The sequence below is a fragment of the Plectropomus leopardus genome, chromosome 3 (genome assembly GCF_008729295.1).
Source record: "Plectropomus leopardus isolate mb chromosome 3, YSFRI_Pleo_2.0, whole genome shotgun sequence".
Lineage (NCBI taxonomy): Eukaryota > Metazoa > Chordata > Actinopteri > Perciformes > Serranidae > Plectropomus > Plectropomus leopardus.
In genome coordinates this window covers 4,213,246-4,227,038 of record NC_056465.1, presented here as the reverse complement: position 1 = coordinate 4,227,038, position 13,793 = coordinate 4,213,246, and the positions used below count along the sequence as shown (strand labels likewise).

Here is a 13,793-nt window from a genome sequence, read left to right as displayed (position 1 = left end):
TTGTGGTTTTAAATGTAATGCTTCCTGTATTGACTGGCAATAAAAGGTGTCATCATATGATAATAATACTGTTCAGTCTTGATCATTGTTACTGCGATAAGCACTAAGAAATCATTTTGATGTTATTTGAGTTGGTGGTATATACACAAGAAATTAGTATTCTGCATACAATTTTACAGTACCATTCAAGTATGCAGCACTACTATGATGTTGATGGACATTAATCCATTCACAACTTTAAAAAGCAACTGGCAACTTTTTTTTTACTTTCAACTTATTAGTCAACATGGCTGACAACACAAATGACCACAACTGAAGGACAATATCTGAAAGGTCATGGATGTACAAGTGAAAAATGAACAAACAAGCTTTTGTGTAGTGAAGATGTGTTTTTCAGTCAATAAAAAATATGTCTGTGCAGTTGTAAACAAAGACTATATAAAGATGATGACAGGGCAGTGTCATGGTGTCTGACTGCTGACTGCAGTATAGGTCATAAAGCCCGCCCCTCCATGTTAGTGAATGGGACATAGGCCAAACTAAAAACTCAAAGTACACACCAAATAAATGTTTCCTGAAGATGGTTTCTGTCACTGAAGGTAGTTCTCTTCACCCTGAAGATTGTTCAAGTGATTTTTTTTTTGGGTTTTTTTAATCAGTGATACAATTCTAAAAAGGGGATTTTCTGCCATAACTGACAGCTGTGACTGCCAATTGATGCACTTGCATTCAGTGTTGCTGCTCACAATTGGTCGACGAATGTTTTGGCAGGAAGTCCACCACTGTGGTTATCGCCACTGTGCAGACTCTGGTTAGAGGCATTTCTTCCTTTAAATAATCATAAGAAAAGGATAGGAAAACTAACAGTCATGAGTCACGTTTTAGTGTTTTTCAGATTAGTTGCTATTCCTGGAAAACGAAAGTCAAGAGCTGAGAGAGAACAGACAAAATGCCCCGCCTCTGATCACCTCAGTGTGAACTTTCCAACTGCATAGCAATATAATAGTGACACCTTAATATTCCCATTTGATGGGAAGGTGGAACCAAAAAAATGTGACACCTTTGAATTCAATATTTCACTCAGTGTGGCTTCAAGGGGGGGGGGGGGGTCTTCCTTTAAATCATCTTAAGAAAAAAGATAAAAAAACTAAATGTGATGAGTTCTGTTTGTGTTTTTCCAGATTAGTTTCCATTCCTGGAAAACGAAAGTGAAGAGCTGAGAGAGAACACACAAATGCCCCGCCCCTGATCGCCTCAGTGTGAACACTCAAACTGCGTGCTCAACATCATCACATCAGTTACTGCAAAGCAGTCAAGAACACAGCTGAATGATGAGGTCAGTAATTTTCATATCACTGTATGTGTAAATACTGAGTAGGCTGTGATCTATATCTCTTGATGGAGTCCCAGAGTCAGAAATATAACATAATGGATCCTACAAGTCAGAATAAAAAAAAAAAGATGATGTCCTCAATAACCTCCCTAATGATCAGTGTTCTCCATTTCTTCCTCTTTTTTGCCCCATTCCCTTCTTTCTTTCTTCATTTTTTTTTAAATTTAGGCTGCTTTTCTCTCCTTCTATGTTTTTTCCTCTCTTCTTTCTTCCTTTTCAGACAAGGCCACAGTGAATTTATATATTTGTTTTATTTAGGCCTGCGATATTTTTTTTTTTTTAAAGATTATTACGCCCACTGATCAGTTCTTTTCTAAAAGTTTCATCTCAATGCCAGGGCTAGCCTATAGACTCATTCTAGTGGAAAGATTGGGGAAATGCTAAAACCATCTGGCTTTTCAGATTTGGATAAGTGAAACAGAAATGAATTTGGTGTCTTTTTTTTATTTTTTTTCCCCGACATGCTTTTATTTAACATATTATTGTATTTTTTACATTGTCTTATTTAACAATTTATTTTACTTTCTTATTGTTATGTAAAGATGTGTTTGTTATTATTACACACACACACACACATATAATATTATATATATATATAGATAGATAGATATTAGGGTTGATTAACCGGTCGTTAAGAATTTAATCCAATATGTGGAATTCAATCTCTTAATCAATAGGCTCTGAAATGCTTTCAAAAGATATGCAATATGTTGCTGTGAGCTTTGACTGAAGATTAAACACAGTTGGTATTGTCTGAAGTAAACCAAGTTTGTATGTTTTTTCAAATAACAATTAATCGATCGTTAATTTTGCCAATTAATCGATTATGGAAAGTTGCTTACTAACAATTTGCAACCCTATAAATAAAATCAATATATATATATATATATATATTCAGATAGAGAGAGAGAGGAGAGAGAGAGAGAGAGAGAGAGAGAGAGAGAGAGAGAAGAGAGAGAGAGAGAGAGAGAGAGAGAGAGAGAGAGAGAGACATCTATTGCACATCTGTCTGTCCTGGAAGAGGGATCCCTCCTCAGCTGCTCCATTTTCAGTTTTCTTCCCCATTACAGGGTTTTTTTTTCTGAGTTTTTCCTTAGATGATGTGAGGGTCTAAGGGCCGAGGGATGTCGTATGCTGTAAATCCCTCTGAGGCAAACTGTGTTTTGTGATAATGGGCTTTAGAAATAAAATTGAAATTGAAATTGATATAGACAGATTTATGAGTCATATATTTACAATTTTAAAAGTTTGGACCCCACAGTGTCTCCTTCAAAAAGGGGACACTGTCCCTTGGACAAATGTAAAATGTGACCCCTGCTCTAGGGGGATTCTAGGGGGCTCCTCCATCTGGATTTCTTTTCTTTATCTTAATGAACAAGCTCTATTTTGATGCTTTTCTATGCTCTCTGGCATCTTATGGTAAAAATATTTTTTATTTTTATTTATGTTTTTTTTTTCCCTACATGCTTTTATTTAACATATTGTTGTGTTTTTCACATTATCTTCTTTTAACAATTTATTTCACTTTCTTATTGTTATGTAAAGATGTATTTGTTATTATTACACACTCTATATATATTAGTGAGTGGGCCTACACTGAGTACACAGTGTAGGCCCACTTGAGTAAACCCACTTGGGAGGGCAACTGGCATGGGGCGATTATAAAAGCCATGGACAATGGACAGCAGACATAAAATACAATGCTTTTCAAAAGAAAAAAATGTATTGCTTTGTTCATTGCATATTTGAAATAAACATTTCAATCAATTCAATCAATCAATGTCAATCAATGTATGTAATATTCATTCATTGTGCATGTATTAAATATATTGTCACAACGCCTACAGTTCCCATCATGCATGGCGCTGGATTGAAAAGTTTGTAGGTTGCTATTAAGTTGCCTGTTTTATGTTTAAAAACACAAATGGCATTTTTTGTTTAGTATCAGTAATGTGTCTGCTTCTGTTGCACATTGTAATGTTTCTCTTTTAGTTTACACCATCAGTAAGTGGGTGGTTGTGTATCATCGTGCCAGCTGATTGTGATAATAAAAGGCCGTCAGCATGTGAAACTGTTTCTGTCTTTTCCTTGAGAAATGTTTCCAGTAAGCACTAAGAAATCATCTCAAGGTTACTTGAGTTGGTCGTGAATACAAAGGCCATTAGTATACTGCATACAATCTTGCAGTACAATTTACACAGCATAAGTCTGATATATATATATATATATATATATATATATATATATATATATTGTGTGTGTGTGTGTGTGTGTGTGTGTGTGTGTGTGTATATATATGTATATATATAATGTGTATATATATATATATATGTATATATATATATATGTGACATCATATTCTTTGTTTCCTTCAAAACCAAGCAAAAGTTTCTAACCATAAATCAACTTAACAAAAATTTAATCACACAATTTGATGAGTGTATTATGTCAACATACCTTGCTTTTCGTTTCTCATGAATGGCAACCTAAACCCCAAGCTCCAAAGGAAATTTGTTTATACAGAGGAGTTTGAGCACGCCCTTCCTCTTGCAGCTTTATCTACTTCAGCAAGCTGTGAATATGGCATTTCTCCTGCGTGCTCAACATCCACATTTACAACAAACAAGAGCAAAGAGGTCCAAGAGAAAAGAGAGATCAAAAAACAGCCTAATATTTAGAGGAATACTGAGTCAAGGAAACAGCTGAATGATGAGGTGAGTTGTACATTTCATATCATTATAGGAGTAGTCTATGATGATGTATTAACATGGTATTAGAGTACCAGATCTCATAATAGTAACATTATAAACCTTACAGGTCAATGGCCCTATTTTCACTCCCTCTTATTCTTTTGCTTGGCTCTTCTGTTTTTTTTTTTTTTTTTTTGTTCTGGAATTTTATAATTGGTATTTCATCTTTTATTGTTACAGATTGATTGTTGTCTTGAAGTGTACTATGTTTGTATGTTGGGCCCATGTGAGACTAAAGAATGGACCCTGTGTGGGATAATCCAGGGGTTTCATAACCATCACCCTCATGGATGGGTTTACCCAGGTGGGCTCCAGATAAGATGCCCATTTTGGGCTGATACCCACTTCGTACCCAGGTAGCCCGAGCATGCATATGGGGCCCACTTGAGAAAACTTACTCACGAGGGCAACTGGCATGGGGTGATTATAAAAGCCAGGGACAATGGACAGCAGACATAAAATACAATGCTTTTTAAAACAAAAAAAATGTATTGCTTTGTTCATTGCATATTTGAAATAAACATTTAAATCAATTCAATCAATCAATGTCAATCAATGTATTTAACATTTATTCATTGTGCAAAAGAAGATAAAGCATGTTGGTCAATTTTCACAGCCAGTGTTGGCTGATCCCAATGATGTTATTGGTATGATATTGGTATGTTAATATGATGTAATAATAAATATGCATATACCTAATAAAAATTAGTAAAACATAGAAATTAATAAAAATAAATAAAGTACAGATACCACTAAAAATATGTAAATATTGTAATAAAGTGTTATTTCTTAGTTATATTACACCACTAACCAGTATTATCATAGTATGCTTCAAAGGATAACATATTAATGATGTGTTTAATATTTGTTATTTTTGATTCTCCATCAGTGCTGCTCAGAGTCCAACACACTGGAGGTCAAACTGGAGGCCCTGGAGTGCCACTTCACCTGGGATCTGGACCCCTGCAGGTCCAAACTTCTCCGCCTTGGTGAGAGGCTGGAGGACATTGGCACAGAGGAGGGAAACATGTGGCTGGGTCACATTTACAACCTGCAGGGGTTTATTCAGTACAAGCTGGGGTTCACCCATGATGCCCAGAGTCTCTTCAACAAGGCTGCAGAGGCCTTCCGCCAGATGAGAAAGAAACACAGATAACGGTCCCTGGTTGGTGGTGAACTACGGGAACCTGGCTTGGCTGCACCATCAGCTGGGGGACCAAGAAAAGAGTCAAGCTTACCTGTCAAAGGTCGACGCCCTGATGAATGAATACCCATCTCCATCCAGGGAAGAACTCCATGCAGAGGTCTGTGCTGAAAAAGCCTGGACCCTGATGAAGTTCAGCACAGAAAAAAAGCTGCTGGCTGCAGATTACTTTGAGAGAGCCATCAGGATGCAGCCGGACATGGTGGAGTGGAAAAAACCAGCCATGTCTTGGGGTTAGTGAGTGCTTTCAAGCACAGTGAAACAGGGCTGCCAGCTGACCTCTTGGAGAAAATGAGAAGTGCCAAGGAACAAGATCCAGAGAACTTGTACCTTGCTGCTCACTACCTTGAGCAACGTGCTAAAAAAGGAGAAAGAATTGAAGATGAAGCACGTGAGTTAGCTGAGCAGATTCTGAGAAATCCTGTCAGCAGCTACAGTGGTCTGAAAGCGTTACTGAGGGTTTTTGAAAGCCATGTATCAGTTGATGACGCCATTGATTTGGCAGAGGAGGCTCTGAAAAGCCATCCAGATGTACCTTATTTGAAGAGATTTGTTGCACTCCTCTACAAATGGAGGATCTATAGCGACCGCTCACCAAAGCAAAGCATGATAGACAGAGCAATCAGTCTCCATGAGGAGGTGATTTCTCTTTACCCTCATTATTCTCTTATGAAGAAGATATCGCTTGCAAATATTTGCGCAAAGTTAAATGAGAACCAGGCTAAAGCTGATCAGATTTACCAAGAGCTGCTAGAAAGTGATCTGGAACTTGAAGACAAACAGTTGCTTTACAACTGCTATGCAAAACATCTGTACTTCATTCATCAGAGGCCCCAAGAGTCAAAAGAGTATCACATGAGGGTGATAGCCATACCGTACCAATCCCCCCTTTCGTGACAACAGCATCAGAGCTCTGCAGAACCTTGCAAACAGAGGCGACACAACATGTGTGAGTTCCTGGCAGAACTGCAGGAGCCATAAAGCACTTGTAGTGACTAGTCCTATAAGTAGCCGCTACCGGCTGATAGTGGGCATGAAGTTATTTGGACATGTACTCAGTTTAAAAACCAAACGAACCGTCAGAAGTCGCTGTGATTTTATTCCACTGCGTTTAATTCCACTCATGGTTATTCCTTAGGCTTCCAATAAGCCTTTGAACGTCATAAACACAATTACAAAAAACAACAACAAGCACAGTCGAAAACTGTTGGGCTCCTTTTCCACTTCAGCACCCTTGCACATGATTAACACAAACTTATAGCACCTGTAGTCACCCTCAACCCGCATCACATGACACCTCACTGACCTCTTGTGGCTCAGAAACCACATCAACCAAGGTGAATACACAGCTCTTACGACACTGGTTCTAAATCTAGGCAAAGATGTAGGTAGTGTATGATGCAAAACAAACAAACAAACAACAAAAATCTATGTGTAGCTCTCAACTTGAAAACAAATACATTCGTAAAACCTGCAGGAAAGATTTAGGGCAATTACCAAAAAGAATAATTCTTAGAATAAAGTCAAAAAGGAAGTGAGAAACTCAGTGCTGAAGACCTGCTGATTGTGGTGTGGCAGTAAGTAAAATTTGGCCCTATTAATTTCAAATAACTAAAGCAGATTTACACTGTCTCTGCAGGTGAATCCTCTGATGCAGATTCCATGCAATCAGCTTGATTTCTTTGCAAAGTTTTGCCATTATAATTTTCCGCTGAACAATTTAGGAATTTTTGTGATTTTTTGAGAGCAATGTTGCCATTATGATTTAGTATGCAATTCTTTTCAGGTTGTTGTCTTCCTCTATCTTCTTGCATATCTGTATTATTATGAAAAATAAATATGAATCTTAATCATCTTCCGTCAGCAACAGCAATGTAAGAAATCCCGTAATTTTAATTGTTCACTGCTAATACTTCCTTACAGGATTTTGCAGGCTTTTTTGGGGGGATTGTTGTGGTCAAAATGGCTCATTTTATAGCAGTTTAAATTGTGGGAGCAGGTAAAAATGACAAAAAAATAGTTGTAGTTTTGTTGTTAGTTCATTAAAAACCAAAAGCAGCTTTGAGTTTGTGATTTATAATACACTTATGTTCGCATTATTGTAACTTATGATTCTGTTAGCACTTACAGTAGATGTGGATGCTGTGATGTTCTCACTAAAGCGTTTGAGTGTTTCAGCTCAGGGCGAGCTAAACTGCACTCCAAAAATGACAGAGTGGTGTAGTAAGCTTGACCATTTACTGAAGGCTCTTCATTTGGTCTACGGTCATGGAGTAAAAACTGAAAACAAACATAAATGCAACAGTGTGTTACATGCTGTCTTGTCCGGTAAAAACTTTTTTTAACTACTGCAAAACAAACGTTTTAACATTTATTTATGATCTGTTTTTTATCCTTGACTAATTTATGCAACATAAAATGTTACTCACGGCATTGCCTCCTTCGTGTTGGTATTATTTAAATGAACTGAGAGCCGAACAACGATCATCTGATATCTTTTCTGTCTGCACCGCGTCTCCACCACACTTCCAGTTTCTCTAACAGAGAGCCCTTCAAAATAAAATGCCTCCGTGTGGAGCGCTTATCAAAATCAAAAGTTTGTTAAAGAAATGTCTAAACATTACAAAGTTTATGAACAAACATGAAGTAACAACACAGATGCAATAGATGTCTTGTCTGTGGTCAGTGTGTTTCAGGCATATTGCTGGTGTGTTTTGCTGTAGGAAAGTGTTTATCATTTAAAACAGTTTACCTCTGATTTCATTATCTTCATTATCTTACACAGTCTGTATTTGTGCTTTTTGTTGGTAAAAGATACATAGCCTCTTTAAATATCGCAAGACAAACTGTTTTCTGTCTGTGTATAGACCACATGTGTGCTGTGTCTCAACTCTATTAAACATCATGTACATTAAGAAGTCTTTGTTAAGTTTTTTTTTTTCATTATGGAGTTGGCTGTTACTTTTTTATAATATCAGCTGTATTTTTGCTGAAGGGTTTTGAAAACTCTGATGTTGTGTAAATGTTATTCATTGATAGGGACCTGAAGTTTTTTAGTCTAATTTCTTGAGGTGCAGTCATTAAGAAATGGCGGAGTAATACTTTAAAGTGATGAGGAAGGTGTGCTGTCATGCTGATTTGAGTACATTCTGAATGTCTCTCGGTGATCAGATTGCCTGCTCGGAACTATTTGTTGTATAATAGATAAAAATCCATTACTTACTACTGCCAAATTGAATTTATATTTACTTTCAGCTTTTAGTCAACATTGAAGAGCATTAAACACATATGACTGTAAATCTCCAAGGCTACGAGTGAAGTAGAAACGAAGTGTTTTTCAATTAACCCATGGTAACCTGAGCAAATATGCTGGATTTCTATCAGACACATAGTAAGAACGATATGAGCATCGTATAAAGAAGTGGCCCAAAAATTAACAAGATATTAGCAAAAAGTAAAAAAAAAAAAATTCTGAAAATAATACGAAATAAAAGTACATTTAAAAAAACAAAACCAAAAAGACCTTAAAAAATAGGTAAAAATCTGTAATGTGATTTTCAAATATATATTTATACGGATTATAGTTTTTGTATTTTTTTTGCAGTTTGAGGAACTTTTCTTGCCACATTCCTCATTGCCTTTTTCCATGTTTTTTTAAATAAGAAATTAAACCAAATTCCTTTGGTTTTCAGAGGCTTAAATGCTCGTGAAAGGTGTCTGAATGCAGCAGAACCCTGTCAGTTTGAGGCGTTAACCAGACACTAACCTTGTCAGGCCGATAGGTGGCAGCAGTGCGTCATAATACAGGTACCTCCTGGTAACAATGCCACACCCTGCACACAGCTACTGCTTAGAGTGTCCTCATATACTAAAAATGATGAATATGTGTAAAATAAAGCACGACACCTTTATATTTCTATTTATATGTTCACGTGTACATGTCATCATGCACCGTCACTGTGTCTATATATATCCTACATATACTGGACATGGAGCTTAGGTATGAATATACTGCTCATATCCAACTGTTTGATATTTATATCATTGCACCAATTTTAACCTTTCCAACTAATAGAATACAAAAGAAAATATAGCAAAATATACAGAGATATTTTATGTATTTTGTTGGTTATTGGTGCTGTATATACATACTTATCAGTATATCTATACTACTATTTTTTTTCACATAGGCCCCATTCATGTACATAATAGCCTTGTCTGATCGTTATACTATAGCTTCAAGAAGAAATTTTTTCCCCCCAAAATATTAACCCTTTGATTCCAGGATCGACATCAGTTTTCTTGTGCTGTTGTTTGCACACTTTTCACAAGCTATTTTAACCCTTTGAAACGTGAGCAAATTGGTTTCTTCCAGAAACATGAGGAAAAATGCAATGACCACTTGGGCAAGAAATATACCTCAAATTGCAATTTGTACAATGTGACAAAAAAAAATCAAAATACTTAGTTTAAAAAAGGAGGGGAGGATTAAATCATCCAAAATATATGGGAAAATTCCCCAAAATCTATATTTATAATAATTTAATATTTAAAATTAGATTACAGAAAGTGTTTGAAATATATTAACATAGATACTTTTTTGTTGCTTATTTTCAGGTAATGTTCTTTTAACTTTCTCACTAATGTCTTGCAAATTTTTGGGCCATGTCTTGTTAACTTAGTTGTTTCATTTTTTCCCTGTTTTTGAAACAGATCAAATCAAACAAATTTTCTGAGGTTTCATATCACAAAATCTGATGATGATTCATGCTTTATTTTTCAGATATGTGACGGTAGGTTTCTATTGCTGCTTCACACAGAAATGCCCCGCCTCTACAGGTCACTGTGACATCAGTGTGAACATTTAAAGCTGTGCACTCAGCATCTCATTTAGAGCGAACCACTTTAAACCTGCGAACCCAAAGCAGAGTCAAGCCCAAAATCCATCTCAACTATCTCCTATTTATCAAACTACCGAAGGAAGGAAACAGCTGAATGATGAGGTGAGTAGCTGTTTCTGCATTTGATATAATTGTATGAATAAACAAAAGATTCAATACGATTTATGTCTTATTATTAAGTCCCAGAAAACAAAATATTAACATTATGGATCCTACAAGTCAATGATGGTGTTTGCATTCTCTCCCTCTCGTCTTCATTCTTTACTTTTGTCTCCTCCTTTCTTTAAGGTTCAACATATTTTAAAGATATTATATATTGATTGATTGATAGATAAAATCTCCCGTTGTGGAGTCAGTGATCCACCGACACTTTTTTTCCGCAGGAGATGTGCGTGGCTTGCGCTGCCACACAGAGTGTCCCAGGTGTCAAAGCAGACAAGTGCTATTTTGGGGGTTAAGCTGGGTTGGGCTGGGGTTCAGTACTGTGAGAATATGAAGAACTCAAGCCCTTTCTACCTCGAGTCATCCTGTCCTTATATAACCAAAATGAAAGCTCTGTCTGTATTCTTATTGTAACTCAAACATGTTCTCAGTGGGTGTTAGCCTTCGCAAGGGTTGACCCTTGTCACTGGTTCTCTGTGTAATTTTTATGGACAGGATCTCAAGGGGCAGTTGGGGACCTAAAAAATACGTCTCTGCTCTTTGCAGACCATGTGGTTCTTTTGGCTTCATCATGACATGACTTTCAGCACGCTTAGGGCGGTTTGCATTGGAGAGTGAGGCAGTCATGAGAGTTGACAACTCCAACTCTGAAACTATGGGCCTCTGCTGCAAATTGGTAAAGCACTCTCTCTGGGTTGGGAGTGAGCTGCTTGCCCAAGAAAAAGACATAAGTATGTTTGGGTCTTGTTCATGAATGACAGGCAGATTGATGTGGCGTCCGCCTTGATGTTGGCGTTGTATCAGATCACTGATGAAGAGGGATCTGACATGGAAGGCACAGCTTTCTAGTCAGCCACATTCAAACTCTAACCTATGGTCATGAGCTTTGGGTAGTGACTAAAAGAATGAGACTGTGGACACAAACAGCTGAGATGCCTCGGTAGAGTTATTCGGCTCAGCCTTAGGCGTAATGTGAGGATCTCACACATCCAGCCAAGTGTTCTATTAAGGTGGTTCAGTCATCTGATCAGAATGCCTCTTGTATGCCATCCTTTGGAGGTTTTAGGAGACCCCAGGTTAGACCCAGATTATGATGGAGAGTTTTTATAACTCATCTGGCATGGCAATACCTCAGGATCCCCCAGGAGGAACTGGACAACGTTGCTGAAGAGAGGGAATGGAAAATGGATGGTTGTTGTATTTTCTATTTCTATTCCTTTTTCCTTACTTTGTTTAATTTATGTCTATTCAATCCTCCTGACTCCATTTCCATCTTTCATGCTTCCCCCTCTCTTTACTTAGATGAGATGAACTGTGGTTATCTACACATAGTACACTTCAGAGCATAATACATGAACCTGCTGATGATGTGTTTTAATATTTGTTGTTGTATTCTCCATCAGTGCTGCTCAGAGTCAAACAATACTGGAGTCCAAAGTGGACACACTGCAGTGCCACTTCACCTGGGATCTGGCCATCAACAAGTCCAAGCTTTTACGTTGGACTGACTTCCTGAAGGACATCAGCATCCAGAAGGGAAACATGTGGCTGGGTCACATTTACAACCTGCAGGGGTTTGTTCAATACGAGCTGGGGTTCACCCATGATGCCCAGAGTCTCTTCAACAAGGCTGCAGAGGCCTTCCGCCAGATGAGAAACGCAGATAACGGTCCCTGGTTGGTGGTGAACTACGGGAACCTGGCTTGGCTGCACCATCAGCTGGGAGACCAAGAAAAGAGTCAAGCTTACCTGTCAAAGTCGACGCCCTGATGAATGAATACCCATCTCCATCCCAGAAAGAACTCCATGCAGAGGTCTGTGCTGAAAAAGCCTGGACCCTGATGAAGTTCAGCACAGAAAAAAAGCTGCTGGCTGCAGATTACTTTGAGAGAGCCATCAGGATGCAGCCGGACATGGTGGAGTGGAAAACCAGCCATGTCTTGGGGTTAGTGAGTGCTTTCAAGCACAGTGAAACAGGGCTGCCAGCTGACCCTTGGAGAAAATGAGAAGTGCCAAGGAACAAGATCCAGAGAACTTGTACCTTGCTGCTCACTACCTTGAGCAACGTGCTAAAAAAGGAGAAAGAATTGAAGATGAAGCACGTGAGTTAGCTGAGCAGATTCTGAGAAATCCTGTCAGCAGCTACAGTGGTCTGAAAGGGTTACTGAGGGTTTACAGAAATCATGTATCTATTGATGAGGCCATTAATTTGACAGAGGAGGCTCTGGAAAACCATCCAGATGTACGTTATTTGAAGAGATGTCTTGCACTCTGCTACAGCTGGAAGATTTTTAGTGACCGCCACCCAAGGCAAAGCATGATAGACAGAGCAATCAGTCTCCATGAGGAGGTGATTTCTCTTTACCCTCATTCTTCACTTATGAAGAAAATAGACCTCGCAAATATTTACGCAAAGTCAAGCCGCCAGGCTCAAGCTGAGCAGATATACCATGAACTGCTAGAAAGTGATCTGGAACCTGCAGACAAACAGATGATTTTCAACACCTACGCAAAGTATTTATACTTCTATCGAAAGGATAGCTACAAGTCTATAAAGTATCACATGAAGGCGGCACAAATACCACTACAATCCTACTTTCGTGACAACAGCATCACAACTCTGAAGAAGAACAAAGAGAGAAGCCAAATGTGTAGGGAAATACAGGAGTGTCTGAAAAGCCTGCAAGAGACATTATGTTTTTAAAAGCACTGGTTCTAAATTTATTCTAAAAAAAAGTAAGTATTTCATCAGCAGAAGTAAGCGCTACATACATTAATTTGACTAAATACCCATACAGAAAACCAGATTTTTTTTGTTGGTTGATTCAAAGAGCAGCAGCACCTTACTCAGAACATGTAATGTATGATCAGCTCATTTCATCAGGTGTTTTTCTGTACTTAATGTGAACATAGTGTTCGTTATATCTGTTTATATATTTGCACTGTATTTTAAGTTTATGCAAGAACATAAAACACTGCTTTGCTGTAAACTTCAGGGTAATAAAAATAAAACTCTGATTGGTGATGTAATAGTAAATTTCTTGTATGACCTGGATATTGTGGCTAGATGCTGCCGACCGTTATTAACTTGTTCCCACGAGATAATAACGGTCTAAGCTGCGTTTAAGCTGTACACAATAATTTATACTATTACATATACATTACTTACACAGTTGTTTTTTAGTAGTTGCAGTTCTCAAGGACTGTACACATGGCGCTGATGGAAGTCAGTCACACTTTTGAAGCTACTGCTGACATTTAATCTGGAATTTATTAGAGAAGCAAAATGTTAGCTTTATCATTTATTTTGTGATTTCCAAAAAAATAAAAAAAAAAAATTAAAAACACACAAACAAAAAACAGTAACACTTTGTCATGACTGA

The 13,793-nt window shown here is 37.7% G+C and overlaps 1 long non-coding RNA gene and 1 pseudogene across 1 annotated transcript; one reads left to right on the top strand and one right to left on the bottom strand.

The window, feature by feature from the left end:
- The first annotated feature begins 1,023 nt into the window (after positions 1 to 1,023).
- On the top strand, positions 1,024 to 13,245 carry LOC121940958 (annotated as a pseudogene).
- On the bottom strand, positions 5,561 to 7,649 carry LOC121940959. Its single transcript, XR_006105716.1, has 2 exons — positions 7,476 to 7,649; positions 5,561 to 5,705 (listed from the first exon to the last, which is right to left on the bottom strand). It is a non-coding gene; the product is annotated as an uncharacterized LOC121940959 (long non-coding RNA).
- Positions 13,246 to 13,793: the final 548 nt, after the last annotated feature.